We start from the raw sequence: 22,136 nt of genomic DNA on the forward strand, positions 1-22,136 counted from the left end.
GTTGTGAATAAAAGCTTGGGTAATTTGTTGAGATGTTTAGTTAGAGACAAACCACATAATTAGGAGCTAGTATTGACACAAGCTAAGTTTGCATATAATAATTATGTGAATAGGAGCACTGGGAAGACATCTTTTGAGATCGTTGCTGGAATGCAACCTGAGGGAATATCATATTTGAGGGATGTTGCTAGTGAAGAGAAGAGAAGAACTGAAGGAGAAGAATTTTCTCCCTTTATGAAGTCTTTGCATGAGGAAGTAAAGTTGAGATTGGAACAAAGTAATCAAAAGTATACGTAGAATTATGATAGGTCTAGGAGACATCATGTTTTTGAAGTTGGTGATGAGGTGATGGTTCATTTGAAGAAAGGAAGATTTCCTATTGGAACATACAATAAGCTAAAAATGAAAAAAAATGAACCTTGTAAGATCTTGAGGAAGTTTGATAGTGGAAATTCTTATGAAGTCGAGTTACCTAATGACATGGATATATCTCCTATATTCAATGTTCTTGATTTGTATAAGTATCATGAGTCACATGATGAAGTTGTTGTATCAAATGATTATCCTAAGAAGCAAATTGAAGAGGTTGAACCTATTCCAATAACTTTCTTTTATTAAGTGTAGTATTTTTACAAGTTATAAAAACTATTAGATCAATTTGATCAATATAGTATTGAAAGAATGAAAAATAACCAACCACATACTCCGTTGTTATGAATCCATACCAAAAAATTTATTCATGTGCTCAAAATTTTCATAATGGTGAAAAATAAGTAGTTGAAAACACTACATGCAACTTGGAGGGTCCTTGTTAACAAATCCTTAACAAATTGTCTCTTCCAAGAGAGGTTGGCTAACAACAAGATTCACTATTTTGTACACTGAAGTCACCCAGGGTGGTCATGAACTTGCATCATTTACAATTTTGTGTAATCCTGTCATACAATCATTATAAATTTAGCTAAAAATCAAGCACTACAATGTAACAAATACCAATAAGTAAAATATGAATGTAGGCAATTCTAAAATCTATCTAGAAATTAACTTTAGGAAAATAATAATTCAACTAGGAAGAAAATCAATCATATTTAAAGATTCCTTAATAATTGAAGTAAAATATTTCAAAGTAGCTTGATGTTTTACTTAAATCCATAGTATTTGATTGTGTTTAATAAATTGAGTTGGAAGTAATATGTTTTGGAAGTTGTAGAATTGGAGCTTTCTTTATTGGTATAAATCGAAATACACGAACTCTTAAATTTAAGACATAATTAGGTCAAGGTTCCATGGAGGGGGGGTGCTTAAAAATGGAATGGGTGTTACTGAGAGTTTTTAGGAATATTTAAAGGTGAATGGTCCCATTAATTTTTTTTATTTGTTTCAACTTTAAAATTTCAGCTCCTAGATTTAAGGAAGTTAGTGCTCCCATGAATATCACTTCAAGAATTTAAATTTATGATGTCATTATTTTATTAATATCATAATTAAATCTTTAAAATAATTAATAAATTATTTACATGTGGAAAAAATCTCATAAATTAGCGGGGCTGAATCCAGCCTGGATCAAACCATAGCAACTAGCAAGTTTAAGTCATGTCAACCTCCAACAAAGGAGATACAAAACAAAACATAGATTAAGAATTTCCATTCAAAAAATTGTGAGCAAATTATGTATGGGTATAACTTTCATAATTTAAATATGTTATGATTAAGCTATATATAAACAAACAAGCTTTTCTTACCTTCAAGAATATTTATTCTCTACAATCATAGCTTTCTATATTTTTAGAGTCTCACCATGTCAAATGGTATAACATAAATATGTTATGAAAAAGTTATATATATATATATATATATATATATATATATATATATATATATATATATATATATATATATATATATAGATAATTACAAACAAGCTTTTCTTACCTGCAAGAATATTTATTCTCTACAAACAAGGCCAACCATGTGAAGGTGGAAGCTTATATGACCTCCCTTAATTGACTTAGACTCGACATGACATAATGCCACCCACCTAATATGGCGTCCATTATTTTATATTATATGAACATGCTTTTAAAATATTTTTTACATTACATATCAATAGTAACATTTTATAATTTTATAATTGTTTACAGTGGTTTGATTGAATATGTAATATTTATTAATGTTTGTGTTGTCATAATGTTAATATGTGATTGTCTACTAGCCCAACTTTATTGATTTGGCTTTATTATGTGCAAAACCAAATTGTCATTTGAATTACGAAAAAAAATGCATTTAACAATTATGTAAACATGTTGTGTCTGAATTAAATTCATAAATGAGTTCCTAATTATCTTTTAATATTGTTTTTAGGAAGGTAATTTATGATTCATCATTATGAACAATGTTAACATGTGATGGGTCAAAACATGTAGATTATTATGGTGATATATTTATGTCAAGTTCAACTTTAACGTTAGCATCAAAATTATAAAAATATTATATAAACATGTCTTAAAGAATCACCTTTGCCTAGTGACTCTCTTTTAAGCTCTAAAAAAATGGACTTTAAGGAACATTATTTTTTGGAAACTCACCATGTCAAATGATATAACTTAAATATCTTATGATTAAGCAACATATATAATTACTAACAAGCTTCTCTTAGCTTCAAGAATATTTATACTCTACTAACAATGCCAACCACATGAAGGTGGAAGCTTATGTGGCCTCCCCCCAATTGACCTAAGACAACCCCAACATGACACGACATGACATGGTGCCACCCAACTTGACAAGACACCCATAATTTTATATTATTTTTTAAGTGTTAATATTTTATTATTTACATTAAATGAACTCACTTTATGAATGTGTTTTTTAATATTATTTAAAATTACATGTAATGCTTATTAATGTTTGTGTATTTTCATAATGTTAACTAATATGTTATTGTCTACTAGTCAAACGTTATTAATTTTGCTTTATTATATGCAAAAACAAATTGTCATTTGCAGTATGAAAAAAAGAGTACATTTAACAATTATGTAAACATGTATGAATTGCATGCTAGTTTAGTGTGGAGCCTAATTAGGAAAGTACTGTACATAATTCATAAATTCTTTGAATTTTTTTTTTGGCCATGGCTGACATATGGAAGACATTTTGTAACCCTAAAGCAACATAAAAGTACTTGTATAAAAGGGCTTAGGGTTAGGTATTTTTTTATTAAAAAGTTATGATGCGAAATTGGTTCTTGTGGCATTATTGAGTTGTAAGGGATTATAGATTGTAATCAAGCTATAATCATTGGATCGTAATAATATCGGACTTGCTGTTTGGTGGATGTAGCCCAGGGATTGGGTGAACCACATTAAATCTTGGTGTCTTGTGTTCTTTTCTGTGTGATCTATTATTTTTCTGTTATGGTTATATTTGCATGTAATTGTTATTTTTGTCTATAGTTTAATCCTAACAAGTGGTATCAAAGCGAGGTTGTTTTTTTAGTTATCCTTTCCAGGAAAGTCTCACAGTTGAGTGGGAGTCTCAGCGTTGAGTGGGAGCAATGGAAAATGAGGGTAAGCTGAGGGTTGTCAGGTTTAACAGGTAGAACTTCCAATTATGGAAGATGCAAATGGAAGACTATCTTTATCAGAAGGATTTATGGAAGTTGTTGGAAGGCAAAGCCAAGAATCAAGGATCTATATCAAATGATGAATGAGATCTTTTGGACAGAAAGGCACTTGGAAGCATTCAATTATGCTTGGCACCATGGGTGGCATTTAATATTACAAAAGTGAAGACAACAAAAGAATTGATGCAACCCTAGCGAAACTATATGAAAAGCCCTCTGCTTCAAATGAGGTATTTCTCATGAAGTGTTCATTTAATACAAAAATGGCAGAAGGTGGATCTATTGTAGATCATTTAAATGAGTTTAATACTATTACTAGTCAGTTATCTTTTTTGGGTATCAATTTTGATGAAGAAATTAAGGCTCTCTTGACTTTGTGTTCTTTGCCTGAAAGCTGGAATGGCTTGGTAATGGCTGTGAGTAATTTTGTTTCTAGATCTAGTACCCTAAAATGTGAGGATGTGATCGGTGCTGTTTTGAGTGAGGAAACTCGTAAGAAAACCTTAGGTGGATCTATATTAGGAAGTGCTTTGAATGCACAAAGTAGGGGCAGAGCGACTGAGAGAGGAAGTAACTCTAGAAATTGTGGAATCAAGAGGAAAGTCAAAGGGGAGGAGGTCTCAATCGAGAGGACCGAATGACTGCTGGTACTGTGGGAAACTAGGGCACAAAAAGAAAGGTTGTTGGAATCGAAAGAAAAATGAAGGAGATAAATGAAATGGAGACAAGGAGGCAAATGTGGTAAGTGAAAAATTCAAAGAGTATGCTTTGCTTCTATCTTTAGAAAGTGTTGATGATTCATGGGTTTTAGATTCTGGTGCTTCTTTTCATGCTACACATCATAGAGGTTATTTCATTGATTATATCCAAGGAGATTTTGGACTTGTTTATTTTGGGGATAATGAACCTTGTTAGATTGTTGGAAAGGAAAAAATTTAGATCAAGTTGCAGAATGAGAATCATTGGCTACTATATGAGGTAAGACATGTTTCAAGGCTGAGTAAGAATTTAATTTTGGCAGGGCAACTTGGTGATGAGGGTTGTGTAGTTACTTTTAATGATAAAAATTGGAAGGTTTCAAAAGGTTCCCTTGTAGTAGAAAAAGGTGTAAAAGTAGGCATCTTATATTTTTGTATAGGTCACATTGTTCCTTCTACTTTAATTGTTTTAGAGAAAAATGAATGTTTAGGAACAATTGCCACAGTTGAGCAGGGAGAACAAATAGCTACTGTAAAATTCTGATACAACACAGTGGCACAACAGACTTGGGCACATAAGTGAGAAATGTATGAAAGTACTTCATTCAAAGAAAGTTTTACTAGGTCTGAAATGTGTTAATATGGATTTCTGTGAAAGTTGTGTATGTAGAAAACAAAAGAGAGTGAGTTTTGTGAAGACTGAGAAGGAAAACAAAAAGGAGAAATTAGAGCTTGTGCATACAGATGTATGGGGACCAAGTCAGGTATCTTCCCTTGGTGGCTCTCATTATTATATTACATTTATTGATGATGCAACTAGAAAAGTCTGGGTTTATTTCCTTAGACAAAAATTTGATGTATTCTAAACTTTTAAGAAATGGAAATGCTTGGTTGAAAATGAGACTGGTAAGAAATTAAAATGTCTCAGATTTGATAATGGTGGTGAGTATTGCAGTCATGAATTTAAAGATTATTGCTCCACTAATGATATTCATAGATAGAAAACTGTTCCAAGGACTCCACAGGAAAATGGAGTGGCTGAATGTATGAATAGGACTATAATAGAACGTGCAAGGAGCATGAGGTTGCATGCTAGGTTGCCCTTACACATTTGGGCAGAGGCTGTCAATACTACTATATATTTGATTAATAGAGGTCCCTCTACTCCTTTAGGTTGTGGTATTCTAGAGGAAGCATGGACTAGTTAGAAGGTGAGTTATTCTTTTTTCAAAACCTTTGGTTGTGAAGCATTTTCTCACATAGATTCTAAAAATAGAACCAGGCTAGAAGCTAAGTCAAAGAAATGTGTATTTGTTGGATATGACATTAATGAATTTGGTTATAGGCTTTGGGATTTTGAAAATCATAAAATTATAAAAAGCAAGGATATTATATTCAATGAGAATGTGTTGTACAAAGATCTGTTGCAACAACATGAGAAGAAAGAAGATGATTATGTAGTGCTGGATGATACTCCACAAGATGATGTTCTAGCCATTCCTCATGATGTGCAACAACTGCAACCACAAATACCACATACACCAATGCATGTTAGATGGTCAACAAGGCACATTAGACCTCCAGAAGGATTTTCTCCCTCTTTGTATTCTATTTTATTAACTGATGCTGGTGAACCTAAATGTTATGATGATACTAAGATTTAGTGAGAGTCTGCAATGAAAGACGAAATGGACTCTTTGCTGAAGAATAAGACATAAGATTTATGCAAGTTGCCTGTAGGTAAAAAGGCTTTATAGATTAAGTAAGTTTACATGCTGAAAGAAGAGGAAGGAGATAAGAATAGATTTAAGGCCAGGTTAGTTGTAAAAAGATTTGCACAAAAAAAAGGAATCAATTTTGATGAGATATTTTCTTCTGTTGTTACAACGACTTCTATTCGTACTATTTTAAGTATTGTAACTACTGAAGATTTGCATTTAGAGCAGCTTGATCTTAAAACAACTTTTCTTCATGGTGATTTGGATGAAGAGATATATATGGCTCAGCCACATGGATTTGAGGTCAAAGGTAAGGAGAACTTAGTATGCAAATTGAAGAAAAATTTATATGGCTTGAAGCAAGCACCTTGGCAATGGTATCTAAAATTTGACAGTTTTATGTATAAGCATGGCTATAGCAAGTGTCATTCTGATCATTGTGTTTGTTTTAAGAGGTTGGATGATGCTAGCTACATTATTTTATGTTTATATGTTGATGATCATAGCTAGTAGTTGGGTCTAACATGGATCACATTAAGGGGTTGAAACACCAATTAGCACATGCATTTGCTATGAAGGATTAGGGGGTAGCAAAACAAATCCTTGGTATGAAGATTTGCACAGATAGGAAGAACAGAATATTGACACTATCTCAAGTTGATTATGTTGAGAAGGTGTTGCAATGTTTCTCTATGGAGAATGCTAAAGCTGTCAGTACACCTTTACCTGGTCATTTGAAGTTGACTAAGGAGATGTGTCCCAAGACACAAGAAGAGGAGGATAAGATGTCCAAGGTACCTAATGCTTCAGTTGTAGGAAGCTTGATGTATGCTATGGTATGCACTAGGCTAGATATTGCACATGCGGTGGGAGTTGTTAGCCAGTATATGAGTCATCCAGGAATTGAGCATTGGAATGCAGTCAAATGGATTCTTAGATATTTGAGAGGAACATCCAATAAGTGTTTACACTTTGGGGGTTCTACTACTGATTTATAGGGCTATGTTGACTCAGATTTGGCAGGGAATATAGATACCAGGTGGAGTACTACAAGTTATGTCTTTACTGTTGGCGGGGCAGCCATGAGCTGGGTTTCTAGGTTACAGAAGATGTAATGGGCACCCCTGGATGTCCCAAAAAACTAAACCAAATTGCTGAAAGGAATTATGTCAAACAATTTGCATTCAACTTCTTAAAACCCCTTATAACTCCGAAAATCAAATGTTTATTTGTTTGTTGTGTTTCATGCATGGAATTGGTATCATACAACATAAACAAGAAAGAAACTACAATAATATGCAAAGTGGAAATGAACTGCTGCTAATAAAATGTTATTTTCAGAATTCATAAAACCAAATACATGGCAGATTTATCAACTCACTAATTACTTCAGCAATATTGTCATAATACTCCAGCCCATGCTTATGAACTTGTTGCTACAATACTTTGTTCTCCAATCAGTCCACTACCTTCATAATACCATTCCCTCCAAGTGGCATAAGCGTCGGACAAGTAGTGAAGAAGATATGAGCAAAATATCAAATCTGCCTGTAGCCGGATATGCAACTAAACTGCCTGATAATGAAGCCAATAAGAAAGAATTCCAAAGGCCAAACCCCAAGGGAATGACGTCTAGAATGTTACAAAAGAGGATAGACGTCCTCAAATGCCAAGAACAAAGCTGCAACTCACACACCAATTTCTTCTCATATTCAACCTGCCTAATGAAGCCACAGATGCTTCCTTTTATTCTATTCCCATGGGTCCGCTCAACTCATATGGGCAATGTGGGATAAAAGATGTGTAATATAAAACATATAGTAAAATACCTCTTATGTCTCCCTTGGGTACACATCACCATAAAATAAATATTAAAGTAACACTTTAATATTTTACAATTAAATTAGGCGTTACTTTAATAAAACTTCAGGCATTAAAATGTATTAGCAATCGAACTCCGAATAATGCGAGTGATAGCTCATCGGAAAGCCCTCACCGAGGAGTATCGAATCCAATCACCAAAATTGACCTGCACTGTGTCCTGCCGACTTACTAAAAATAGTAAGTATGCCTGAAACTGAGTAAATCAACTTCGTTTTGGCCCAAACTGGAAATGACTAGGCCAAAACACTCCAAGATCCCATTAAACCCTTCGTTAGCCCTCGAGACCATGTAGAACAAGGCTAACGCACACACACTTGGTCAATTGCTAAAATGGGGACATTACAGTCCGCCCCCCTTGAAATTGCTTGTCCTTAAGCAATCTCAGTCCAGCCTGCTGAATAACTTGCTCACTCTCCCATGTAGAATCTTCCTCTGGCAGGTCTTTCCATCTGACCAAATACTCCTTCACTATCCTGCTTCTAAGCTTCCTCTCTCTGGTATCTAGAATAGCCTCAGGTACTAACACAAGCTTCCCCTCCTCATCCAAAGGGGGTAAATCTGCAGAAGGCACTACACTCTGACCAATGGCTTTCTTAAGCCTAGGCACATGAAACACATTGTGCACTCGATTGCCCTCTGGAAGCTCAAGCTCATAGGCGACTTTGCCCACTTTGCGAATCACCCTGTATGGACCATAAAATCTAGGTTTCAACTTTTCAGCTCCGCTCTTCTTGAGCGATGACTGTCTATATGGTTATAGCCTCAAGTAAACCATATCCCCTACCTCGAAGCTGCGCTCTATTCGGTGCTGATCAACATACAATTTCTGTTGATTCTGGGCCTATTGTATATTCTCTTTGAGCACTTTCAGGATGTCCTGACTATCCTGCAATAAGTTTTTGGCTTTGGGCACTCTACTGTCCCCCAAAACTAAATCCATGAAGCTAGGTGCTTCATAACCATAGAGTGCCATGAAAGGAGTCATCTTGATGGACATATGATAAGTGGTGTTATAACAATACTCTCCCATATGTAACCATCTGATCCAAGCCTTTTGTTGTGTAGTTACATAGTTCCTCAAATATCCTTTCACCCATTTATTCACAATCTCTGTTTGCCCATCTGTTTGTGGATGATAACTAGTGCTAGGTGTAAGATCTATACCACACAACCTAAACAACTCTTGCCAAAAAACACTCATAAACTTACTATCCCGGTCGCTGACAATGAATCTGGGCAACCCATGTAACCTGAATATCTCTTTAAAGAAAAGCTCTGCCACTTGTGCTGCTGTGTAAGTGGACGGAATAGCAATGAAGTGAGCAAACTTCGTCAAGCGGTCCACCACCACATAGATGCAATCCCTTCCCTGTACTCGTGGTAAACCAGTGATGAAGTCCATCGAAATACTTTCCCATTTCCTATGAGGAATGGGCAAGGGCTGTAATAAACTTGCAGGAAATGTGTGTTCTCCCTTATTCTGTTGACAAACCACACACTCCCTGACATACCTCTGAACATCATCCTTGAGCCCTTTCCATGAAAACCGCTCTCGGATCTGCCTGTAGGTCTTGAAGACCCCCGGATGTCTAGCTGTGGGTGCATCATGAAATGCCTTTAGTATCGCCTCTCTCAAATGTGATGACGGAATCAAATAAACCCTGTCCTGAACTCTGATCAATCCATCTATCACCTCATAGCGATCATCCTGTATGGTACCTGAAATCAATCCAGAAGCCCAAGCATCTCCGACATACTTTGCTATAATCCGATCTCTCCAATCTCCTGAAATCTCTGCCAGAGCACATAAGTGAGGTCTCCTAGATAAGGCATCAGCCACCACATTTTTCTTACCTTTGACAAACTCTATGTCAAAGTCATAAGCCTGCAATTTAGTCACCCATTTTTGTTGCCGGTCATTAAGATCACGCTGGCTCATGAAATATTTAATACTGTTGTGATCAGTCTTGATCACAAAACGTCCACCTACCAAATATGATCAAAATTTGGCCAATGCATGCATTATGGCCAACATCTCCCGGTCATAGACAGAATAACTTTTCTCAACTCCTCGGACCTTCCTACTCTCGAATGTAATGGGATGCTTCTCCTGCATCAATACTGCTCCAATCCCATCACCTGATGCATCACAATGAAGCTCAAAAGGCTTCATGAAATCCGGTAGAGCTAGAACTGGACATGAAGACATTACCTGCTTGAAATGCTCAATACACCTCTGTGCTGCCCCTGTCCACACGAAGGCTCCTTTCCTGGTAAGATCTGTCAAGGGTGTAGCAATCTGTGAGAATCCCTTAACAAACCTCCTATAAAAACCACATAAACCAAAGAATCCCTTAAGCTGTGTAAGGTTTGTGGGAGTAGGCCATTCTACAATAGCTCTAATCTTTTCGAGATCAACCCGAACGCCATCTGCACTAATGATATGCCCCAGGTAAAGGAGCTCAGTCATGCCAAACTCACATTTAGATTCCTTGGCATACAATGACTCTCTCTCCAGAATAGATAACACCTCCTCTAGATGATGTAAGTGCTCCTCCCAGGTCTTACTGAAGACCAAGATGTCATCAAAGAAGATCAAGGCAAATCTCCTCAGCTGCTTCCTGAATACCTGGTTCATACAACTTTGAAATGTAGCAGGTGCATTGGTTAGACCAAATGGCATAACCATGAACTCAAAGTGGCCATAGTGACATCGGAAGGCTGTTTTCTCAATGTCCTTTGCTCTCATCCTGATCTGATGGTATCCGGATCACAAATCAATTTTGGTGAAGAAGCATGCCCCATGCAACTCATCAATCAACTCATCAATCCTAGGAATGGGATACCTGTTTTTAATTATTTTCTTATTCAGTGCCCTATAATCGATGCACATGCGCATCGTCCCATCCTTCTTCTTTACCAATACTACTGCTGAAGCAAAAGGGCTCTTACTGGGCCTGATATGCCCCATCTCCAAAAAATCCTTAATCGCCTTCTCTATCTCATCCTTGTGTTTCTTAGGATGACGATAGGGAGTAATCATAACTGGTTTGGCTCCCTCCTCGAGCTCAATAACATGTTCCATCCCTCTGTCAGGAGGAACCCCATGAGGAATATCGCTAAATACTTTAGCGTGTCTATCGAGTATCTTCTGGACATCTAGTGGATGACTCTTTTCTTGTGGCTTTGGTGAAGTTGGCATAATGTGGCACTCTGCCGCCCACTCTATGTCATCATGACGAAAAAGTCTCTGCATTCTCCTCAAGGACACTATTCTGCAACCTCCATCTGAAAGCCCTCTACGTACCACAGTTCTCCCCTCATGCTGGAATCTCATCTCCAATTTCGCTAGATTGAGTGTGAACTCAACTAGTGAAGCCATCCATGTCATGCCGAGGATGACATCATAATCTCCCATGTCCACAACATAGAACTCATCCTCCAACTCGTAGCCATCTCCAAACTTGATGCGAAGATTAGATATCTTCCGAGTGCATAATAACTTATCACCGTTAGCCACCATGACTCTAAACCCATCATGCTCCTCTGTCTGTAACCCTCTCCTGGCTACCAACTGTGCATCTATGAAGTTATGTGTAGCCCCAGTGTCAATAAGAGATATCACTTTCTGCCCCTGGATAGTACCCCTAACCTTAAATGTGATTGCCTTTTGGGCCCCTGTCAAGCGTGCCAACGATCTATCATCCTTAGGAATGTTGCTCTCCTCTATAGTGTTGCCCTCATCTGAATCGGAGTGCTGATCCTCCCCTTCTGACTCTGACTCTTCTGCTGAAAAATACTCCATTTGATTTGCCTTAGCCTTGAGAGAACATTTATGAGATAAGTCCCAAGGCTCTCTACAATGGAAGCACAGCTTCTTCTTTCGAAGTTCATTCAAGGTTTCATTGTCTAGTCCTTTTGATCCTTCTTTGGGTTTGCTATACTCTTTCTGAAATGATTTTTTGTCTTTGTCCTTGCGGTAGGAAGAATCTGTTGAATGGTTTTTTCCTTTGTATACCGAAGGGGCTAAATCTCGTGCCTTTTTAGTTGCTTCAGCTAACGTGAGTGGATCATGTCCCTTCACCCAACCTCGTAATGGATCAGCAAGACCATCACAAAATAACACCACCAATCTCCTAGGAGAGATATCAGTAACAAGTACAGACAAGTGCTGAAACTCGGCAATGTAAGCATCCACAGAACCTGACTATTTTAACTGTGCTAGCTCCTTGAAATGTAACTCGGGATCCTTAGTGTCAAATCTCCCAATCAATGTTTCAGTGAATTCCTCATAGGATGTAATCTGATTATGCCCCAAAGTCACCATGCCATGATGCCACCATTCATGTGCAACGCCATCCAAGTGCATAGCCGCATACTTGATAGGCTCCTCCTCAGGCATAGGATTTAGCTGCAAGTATGTATCTACCTTCTGCACCCAAGCTCGTGCAGTCATCTTCCCTGAAGCATCATAATAAGGTAAAGAAAGTTTTCCAACTTTCTTCCTTAGCTCAAAGGTTTGATTCCTCCCTCCTGCTTTAGGCATGTGTCTCATCCTCAAGTCCATATAATCTCTAAGAGAAATATCTGCCTGAAACTCTGGTCCATTAGCCTCCCAATCCCTCCTGAACTGATCCTGTAACTCGGTAATCTGCGGTTCGTTTACTGGATGAACTGGATCTCTGGGTGGAAAAGTGGGTAGAAGAGGTCTCGAGCTCGCAGTCCGTGCTGGGCGTGCAACGTGTCTAAAGTTATCAGCCTCATTCCCATTGTTGCCGTGTCCATTATTACCATTAATGTTATTCTCAGGACCATTGTTGTTGCCTTGGCCTTCATGGTTATTGTTTCCCCCGTTGTTATTGTTTCCCTCGTTGTTATTGTTTCTGTTGTTGGCATCACCTGGATTAATATTGACACCCATCTGTCTAGCCATGAGCTGCAACATCATGTCCATTCGCCTATTCTGCTCCTGCTGCATATGCTGCCCCTGCTCTAATGTATCCAGTAACTGTCGGAATAGTACCTCCTCCTGATCTGGACCAGCATTTTTGCCTCCGCCTAATCCTGTATTCCTGTCATCTCGATCACCCATATTATTGTCCTGATCACAGAATATCTCCTCTGTGTCTGTATGGTTGAATTCAATGTCCCCCTGCACGGATGTACTAGACTGTTTGCTTTGCAAGTCTGAAATCCTATTTTGTCTTGCTCTGGTATCGCGGAAATTATAAGACCCCTGTCGCATGCTCAAACATAAATGCTTAGCCTGTGTTTTTTACTTACTTTTTCTCTCTATCCGGCTGTTCCAAATTCCCTATAAGACCTCCACAGGATGGCAGGACTTATAGCTCTGATACCACTGTAATGGGCACCCCTGGATGTCCCAAAAAACTAAACCAAATTGCTGAAAGGAATTATGTCAAACAGTTTGCATTCAACTTCTTAAAACCCCTTATAACTCCGAAAATCAAACGTTTATTTGTTTGTTGTGTTTCATGCATGGAATTGGTATCATACAACATAAACAAGAAAGAAACTACAATAATATGCAAAGTGGAAATGAACTGCTGCTAATAAAATGTTATTTTCAGAATTCATAAAACCAAATACATGGCAGATTTATCAACTCACTAATTACTTCAGCAATATTGTCATAATACTCCAGCCCATGCTTACGAACTTGTTGCTACAATACTTTGTTCTCCAATCAGTCCACTACCTTCATAATACCATTCCCTCCAAGCAGCATAAGCGTCGGACAAGTAGTGAAGAAGATATGAGCAAAATATCAAATCTGCCTGTAGCCGAAAATGCAACTAAACTGCCTGATAATGAAGCCAATAAGAAAGAATTCCAAAGGCCAAACCCCAAGAGAATGACGTCTAGAATGTTACAAAAGAGGATAGACGTCCTCAAATGCCAAGAACAAAGCTGCAACTCACACACCAATTTCTTCTCATATTCAACCTGCCTAATGAAGCCACAGATGCTTCCTTTTATTCTATTCCCACGGGTCCGCTCAACTCATATGGGCAATGTGGGATAAAAGATGTGTAATATAAAACATATAGTAAAATACCCCTTATGTCTCCCTTGGGTACACATCACCATAAAATAAATATTAAAGTAACACTTTAATATTTTACAATTAAATTAGACATTACTTTAATAAAACTTCAGGCATTAAAATGTATTAGCAATCGAACTCCGAATAATGCGAGTGATAGCTCATCGGAAAGCTCTCACCGAGGAGTATCGAATCCAATCACCAAAATTGACCTGCACTGTGTCCTGCCGACTTACTAAAAATAGTAAGTATGCCTGAAACTGAGTAAATCAACTTCGTTTTGGCCCAAACTGGAAATGACTAGGCCAAAACACTCCAAGATCCCATTAAACCCTTCGTTAGCCCTCGGGACCATGTAGAACAAGGCTAACGCACACACACTTGGTCAACTGCTAAAATGGGGACATTATAGAAGATTAATGCTCTATCCACTCCAAAGGTAGAGTATGTTGCTGCTACCAAGGCAGCCAAGGAGATGATATGGCTTCAATTCTTCTTGGAAGAATTGGGACATCCTCAAAAGAATTATTATTTGTTTACAGATAGTCAGAGTGCCATTCATCTTGCAAAAAATTCAGCTTTGCATTAAAAGACCAAACATATACAGTTGCGGTACCATTTCATTCGGTCAATTTTGGAGAATGGATAGTTAAAACTGGAGAAGATACATACAAATGACAATCTAGCAGATATGTTGACAAAGGTAGTAACAAGGGAGAATAAAAGAACAATAGAGTCCAAGGTGGTTTGATCTAGTGGGAGCCTCATGGAGTAGTAGCATAGCTACAGGATCAGTCTCCAAGTAGGAGATTGTTGTTTATTGTGGAGCGTGAACAGTCCCCAAGTGGAAGATTGTTAGTTTGTGGTGATTGATTAGGAAAGTACTGTACATACTTCATATGTGGCCAACGTTGTGGCCGACATGTTGTAACCCTAAAGCGGCATAAAATTACTTGTATAAAAGGGCTTAGGGTTAGGTATTTTTCATTAAAAAGTTGTGATGTGAAATTGGTTCTTACGGCGGTATTGAGCTGTAAGGGATTACAGATTGTAATTAGGTTATAATCACTAGATCGTAATGATATCGAACTTGCTATTTGATGGACATAGCCCAAGGATTTGGTGAACCACGTTAAACCTTGGTGTCTTGTGTTCTTTTCTGTGTGATCTATTATTTTCTATTATTGGTTATATTTGCATGTAATTGTTATTTCTGTCTGTGGTTTAATCCTAAGATTGCATTTATAAAGTGAGTTCCTAATTATCTTTTAATATTGCTTTTAGGAGGGTAATTTATGATTGTTTAATGGATCAAAACATGCAGATTATTATGGTGATATGATTATGTCAAGTTCAACTTTAATATTAACATCAAAATTTTGCAATTCATATATAAAAATGTAAGGGGCATACCTTAAATAATGGCCTTCACTTATCACTTATTGATCATTCTTTAAGATCTAAAAACACAAACATTAAGGAACATTATTTTTACAATCTCACAATGTCAAATGATATAAGCAAGATTTATAATTACAAACAAGCTTCTCTTAGCTTCAAGAATATTTATTCTATACTAACAAGGCCAACCACGTGAAGGTGGAAGCTTATGTGGCCTCCCCCTAAGTGACCTAAGACAACCTCGACATGACACGACATGACGCCACCTGACTTGACAAGACACCCATTATTTTATTATATTATTTATATTTAAGTGTTAATATTTTATTATTTATATTAAACGAACTCACTTTATGAATGTGTTTATTTTATATTATTTATAATACTTGTCAATTGGTTATATTTTATGATTTTATGATTTCTTACAATGCCTTGATTGAATATGCAGATTTATTAAAGTTTATGTGTTGTCATATTGTTAATATGTAATTGTCAAGTAGCCCAGCTTTATTGATTTTGTTTTATTATGTGCAATTTTTTTTTTATCATTTGCAATATGAAAAAGATGCATTTAACAAATATGTAAACATTGCTTTGTGTAAAATACATTCATAAAGTGAGTTCTTAATTATCTTTCAATATTTTTTGGAAAGGTAATTTATGATTGTTCATTATGAACAATGTTCATATGTCATGGGTCAAAACTAACAGATTATTATGGTGATATACTTATGTCAAGTTGGTTTCATAATATACTTATGTCTTGTGATGTGTTGCATAAGTGATGCATTTCTTTATATGAGATTGTGATTGACAACTTTAATATTAACATTAATATTAGGAAATTAAAAACTAACCACAGAAATGCAAGAGACACAAGACATGCCTTAGAGAATGACATTGGCCTATTGACCATTCTTTAAACTGTCAAAAAAAAAGACTCTAAGGAATGACCATGGCCAATGGGCATTCTTTTTAGTCTTTGAAGGGGCTTTTAACCCCTTCCAATAACATTTTTTTATTAAACATTATATTTTTACATGTTACAAAAACTATTAGATCAATGTTTGATAAAAATAGTATAAATGAAATCAGAAATAACCAATCACATACTTTGCTGCAACTTTAGCCTTATGCTCAAACTTTTCATACTGGTAAAAAATAACTAGCTGAAAACATTGCTTGGGACTTGGAGGATCCTTGCTATCAAATACTTGACAATCTTGTGTAATTCTACCATCCAATCATTGTCAATTTAGTTATAAATCAATCATTGTAATGCAACAAATATCAATACAATTAAATATAAATGTAGGAAAATCTAAAATCTATATAGAAATTAAATTTATGATGCTACTAGACTTAGCCAGTAAGAAAACCATTTTATTTAAAGATCTTATAGTTTTCTATTGTTATATTTGTCTTGTATCTTTTAGAGAAGAAAACATGATATAATACTATAGCAAATAAATTTTCAAGCCAGCCATTCAGCGTATTATTTTCAATAAGAATTGTAATTTCATTAATAAGAAGGGTAGGTAGTTGAATTAAATGTCATCAATAATACTTTAAATATAAAGAACATGTACATACCAAGTGTCGTGTCTCTTTTTTGTTCTTACCAAGAGCACCAAGCACATCAACTTCAATGATTTCAGCTTCTTTTCATTATATCAAGCCACCAACAGTTCTGATAGCTACAAATTCTCTAAGTTGTTGTAGTGAGCATTTCATAACTTGACAAATACTTAATCAAGAAATACAACAAAATATAATGATCTGAAGATTTGTAGTATAAATTAAATGTACAACCTAACATGTATATAAAACTTAAAAAATGAGAAATTACCTTTGAATGTCTTCCTGGGAGCTTTTCCTGCAAGAACATAAAAATCAATACAGATAAATATATTAGACATGGAAAAAAAATCAAAACATTCTTACAATTAAGATAAAAATTATGAAAGCTGAGATAAGATTACTATGAATTGTTAGAAGTATATGATTTTCATTAGAAAAAACATGGGTGAGTGACAACATAGAATGAACAATTAAGTAACCAAAACTTAAGAGAAATAATTGTGACAATATAGTAGACATACATCAGAGGTCATTATTAATTTAATACCATAAGGATAATTCAAATGCAATTCTCAATGTAACCAATGAAAGAACCCAGTTAAGAAGAACAATGTGATTATGGAAACCCAATTAAAAAACAATTCAATGTTGGAATCAGATAATTAGACTTCACATTACAATCGACCATTGTTAATAAGAACAGTGTGATTATGGAAACCCAATTAAAAAACATCGATGCCACCTATTATAATCCAAATTTGAATTAGGGTAAATATAACGTAGAGTTGGTCTTGGATAATGAGGAAGAAGAGACCATTGGAGGAATTTAAACATGTGAAGCCCTAAGAACCCCAAGTTTGCAGTGCTGGTTCAGGATGTTCCAATTCTAGGAAGTAGAGATCAGCAGGAACCTTCCAAACGAGATTCAAAATTCAAAGACAAATTTAAGAAAGAGAAGGCAACCAAGAACATGCCTGCAAATCTAGCAATAGTTAATGGATCGAAGGCTACAACATCTAAAATGCCTGTATTGCCAAATAAACATAGAGCAAGAAAGGGGGAAAGTAGTACAAATGCAGGTGCCAAGGTAGCTGGGATTGTATTAGGTAAACAACCAGGGTTGGTATAGCTTCAAAGGACCAAAATGGGCAGACAAACAAGGGCACAACTAGCCTTTTCTCCGTTCACTAGTAAGTAAAAACTAGCTACCAAGGCTAGGGTTACAGAAACTGATAGCAGGGAGGGACTAAATGGAAGAAATATCAAAACATCCATAATCGATTCTGGCTGTTCATTTGGATCATACTATTAATTGTAATGGTGGATATATATAATGAAAATTTGAGACCGGAACTGGTTCTATCTCAGGTTCTTTTAAGGATCTGGTTCTGTACTAGTATAAAATCTTTAAGAGCATCTCAGGTTCGTTTGAGGATCTGGTTTGAGAAAAAGAAGCCAAACAGAGGGGAAGATACTTCCATACCAAGCATCCAAGGAAGGTTCAAAGGAAGGTTCCAAGGAATCTGATAGCAGTGTACAGAGCCAATAAAAGCAATGTCTAGCCTCACTTGACAAGCATTCGTAACGACAAAAGAAGACACCAAGAAAGGGGGCGGTTAGTTTAACAGAATTAATTAAGACAGGAACATGGACAGATAATCAACACAAATTGCATCCCTCCCAAGGCTATGCTTCCCAGCCTACAAAGGAATAGGGGCATATAATTAACGAGAGTAACGCAGCAAAAACTAGCCAGTTTCCTGTAGTTTCCTCACATGGTTTGTGACTTCAAAAAAAGTCCCAATTAGGTCCAGGGCTTTACTGAAGAATTATGATTAGCGAGAGTAACAACAAAGTTCAGAGTTACATTTCTCTAAGCAACGCAAGTCTAGAAAGTGGTAGGTCAAAGGAAGGGGCAATGAAATGGAATCAGATTCCCCAATCCTGAAACGACCACCTTCCCTAGAGCATCAAACAATCTCATCCTGAGCGTCATCTGTCCAACAACATTGGAAGTGGAGACATTGAGAAACTCTCCCACATCTACAGCAAGACTAACTTGCTGTTCTCTGAAGTGCTACCACTTTTGAAGACATTTAGGGGTCAATAAATGGAAAATTTAGGGCCAGTGGGAAGACATGGTGATGTCGTTTCTATTGTACAGCAGAATATCAGAAATCGGAATTGAAAGTCTTGAGAATGGGAGTTGCGAATTCCTTGGAGGAAGCTATAATGCCCAGTTTGAGAAACATGAGTTTGAGGCTGTACAATAACAATAATCGAAATTGAGGATGTACTTTGTTTGAAGATATCCACATTGACACATGCACTGGAGGATGACTATTCTTGAAAGTTTAATGTCTCTAAAGAATTTGAGAGATTTCCTCCTCTGCCAGACCAAGACTAGCCATATGTATAGTTTTCTTTTCCACATGAGCCGAAGTAAGTTTTAAAACCTCATTCAAAACTCGCTCAAATGTAACGGAACGTTTTATAATGCAAATTTTTTTTATCAAGTACTCCACTCTAGGCATCACCTGTTTCTCAAAATCATTCGCCAACAGCTGAGGCGCCCTTCTGAGAGACTTACACAGATTGAACCTTGAGCCAAATAGGGTTTCAAGATGGAGAACTCTAGGTGCTAGACAGTTTTCTAAGTTCAAGTGGAATAATCTCTGCAAGCGACTTATAATAAATGCAACGTCTTGAGTAGGCGCTCTTCTGAGAGACTTACACAGATGCATTGTCTTGAAAGTTTAATGTCTCTTCAGAAAACATGTTATGCATATATCCATGATTATTATATCTCAGGCGATAACATTGTGTCAAACTAGTCCCACACTTCCTCTATTGCAATGACCAAAATTTCTCAAGCATTGGTTAAACAGTTGATTGCATTTCGTTGTGTTGCCAAGCATATCGCACACATAGGAAACATTAACCTAGAGAAAGAGCATGTTTGGGCTATCCTAGCCAAGACAATGACCTTATCCAAAGGCATCAATGAGGCTTTCATCCCCCTCTGTAGGTGCCACTTTTGAAGACTTTTGATGTCATTTCTATCGTACAACCGAATATCAGCTGCCGCTCCAATGTTTTCTGGTCTGTTTGCAAAATCGGAATCGAAAGTCTTGAGGAAGCTATAATGGTCGGGTTGCTGCCCAGTCGAGCAGGTTACCCAAAGCGACATCAAAACCCTATCAGAGAAAAACTGTTTTAATAATTGACGGTGAGTTCAAAGAGCAATGCAATTTAATCGAAACACCTCCTTGAGAGTTTCCTCAATTGACTAATCCAACTAATCGGCTCGGGCTGTTCATTTGGATACATCCAAACATCAAAACATCCAATACTACTAATATATAGCGAAAATTTGAGACCGGAGCTGGTTTCTTTGAGGATTTGGTTCTATCTCAGAATCCTTTGAGGATCTATAAAATCTTTTCTAGAGAAAAAGAAGCCAAACAGAGGATCTGGTTTGAGATAGCCTCATCTATAAGGTCCTCGAGATCATCCGTAAACTTTAACTTACTGAAACAGCAGTTAGAACTCCCTTTTAGTAGAAGTTTGACGAGATTTAGATTGCTGATTTTAGCAGCTTCATGCAGTGGCATCTTGTTAACCTTTTTTCGAGCTAGAATCCATTTAACAATAGAAAGTTGTATCTCTTTGGAAAGTACATTCAAGCAGGACATCCCCGTGTAATCTCTGAATTTTGTCAAGATCACCGGCAGCTTCCTAAATGAATTTGCCACACAATGATTTGCACACAAAATTGAGTGGTTTTGATTCAAATACAGGGGCAGGTAACAAAGGAACAGGGACAGGTTACAAAAGAAGCTGTTAGTTTAACGAGAGTAACCTTCAAGAACTCTGGCAGAAACACAACATAGTTCAAAGTTGACAGTAGAAACAGAAAATTCTTCTCAAAAATATTGCAGGAATTAAACATCTGGGAAATCTATGGGATTTGTTTGTTAAATTTATCGTAGAACTCTGATCTTAATTTCAACACGATTATGAAATTTCTCTAAGCAACGCATGTCGAGAAAGTGGTAGGTCAAAGGAAGGGACAGAGAATTGGACAGATCCGCTCTTAACTGGAAACAACTTAAAACAAGCAACTGAAAACAACCATTTCGTCTTTCTGGATGAAATGGTTGTTAAATATATCATTTCCTCACGAAATCCTATGGCCGCTTCACACATTTAAGAGATTTTTTTGTAATCTTTAAATGTATATGTTATTTAACTGTATGCCTAAATAACACTGACATCGGCTTAAAACAATTCACAGACATTAAAAGTTTTGCAAAGTTTCAGATATATTCGGACAACGAAGGTACACCGGATACTAGACAAAGGAATTAGAATTCTGAGCAAAATGCTATTTATTTGGACTTGGACATTGTTTCAATATTAAATACTTGAATTCCTTAACTAAAATTGCAATATCATGTCTTCCCCTATTTCTATTCACATTCAAAAGAGTCTGATACATACCATCTGTTCTTCCTCGCCACTCCTCTGTTCTTCCTCGTCACTCCTCTGTTCTTCCTGCATAAATACAAATCAAATCCAAAACCCAAATAAATACAAAATACAAAAATAGAAAACATGAACAATCAAACAGACGAACAGATAGACCAGACAGACCAACAAACAGACCAGTGTGCACACTGTACAAACCCTACACAAATGCAAAAGAAAAACAAAGAACAAACAAGAGAATAAAATCAAACAAAAAAAGTATTCCGTTGTTTTCGTAGGATGTAGAATTACTTATACTGCCCAAAGTTTCCTATTTTATCATCTTCTGCTCAACTCCTTTCCTCTTTTCCGGGCTTTTCGGCAACGGTCAGATATTACCGTTTAAAATTTGAAAATCTATGTTTTTTTCAGATTTTTTAAAAAGTGCTCCGCTCCTTTCCTAGTTTGCCGGCTTCTTGGTAACGGTCCGATATTACCTTCGAAATTTGAAAATCTTCTAAGATTTTTATTAAAATTGTGTTTCTTCTAAGATTTTTATTAAAAATGTGTTTCTCAGATTTTTTATTCCATGAATAAGCAATATAAACTTTTATTATTATTAATTTAAAGGTAAATTATTATTGCTTAAATATTAAAAAAATATTTTAAAAATAAATACATAAGAGAATGTAGTA

General features: G+C 36.3%; 1 long non-coding RNA gene across 3 annotated transcripts; it reads right to left on the reverse strand.

Annotated features, from left to right (window-relative positions):
* Nucleotides 1-733: 733 nt before the first annotated feature.
* Nucleotides 734-21,723, reverse strand: LOC149546041 (uncharacterized). Of its 3 annotated transcripts, XR_016354312.1 has the most exons (4): nucleotides 21,475-21,723; nucleotides 17,240-17,266; nucleotides 16,984-17,087; nucleotides 734-935 (listed from the first exon to the last, which is right to left on the reverse strand). It is a non-coding gene; the product is annotated as an uncharacterized LOC149546041 (long non-coding RNA). The 3 variants fall into 3 exon arrangements; XR_016354311.1 differs by having other exon boundaries at nucleotides 16,984-17,266; XR_016354313.1 differs by lacking the exon at nucleotides 734-935 and having other exon boundaries at nucleotides 16,886-17,087.
* Between the last annotated feature and the right edge of the window lie 413 nt (nucleotides 21,724-22,136).

The sequence above is a fragment of the Cupressus sempervirens genome, chromosome 7 (assembly GCF_028749045.1).
Source record: "Cupressus sempervirens isolate cs-2001-9-10 chromosome 7, ASM2874904v1, whole genome shotgun sequence".
NCBI lineage: Eukaryota > Viridiplantae > Streptophyta > Pinopsida > Cupressales > Cupressaceae > Cupressus > Cupressus sempervirens.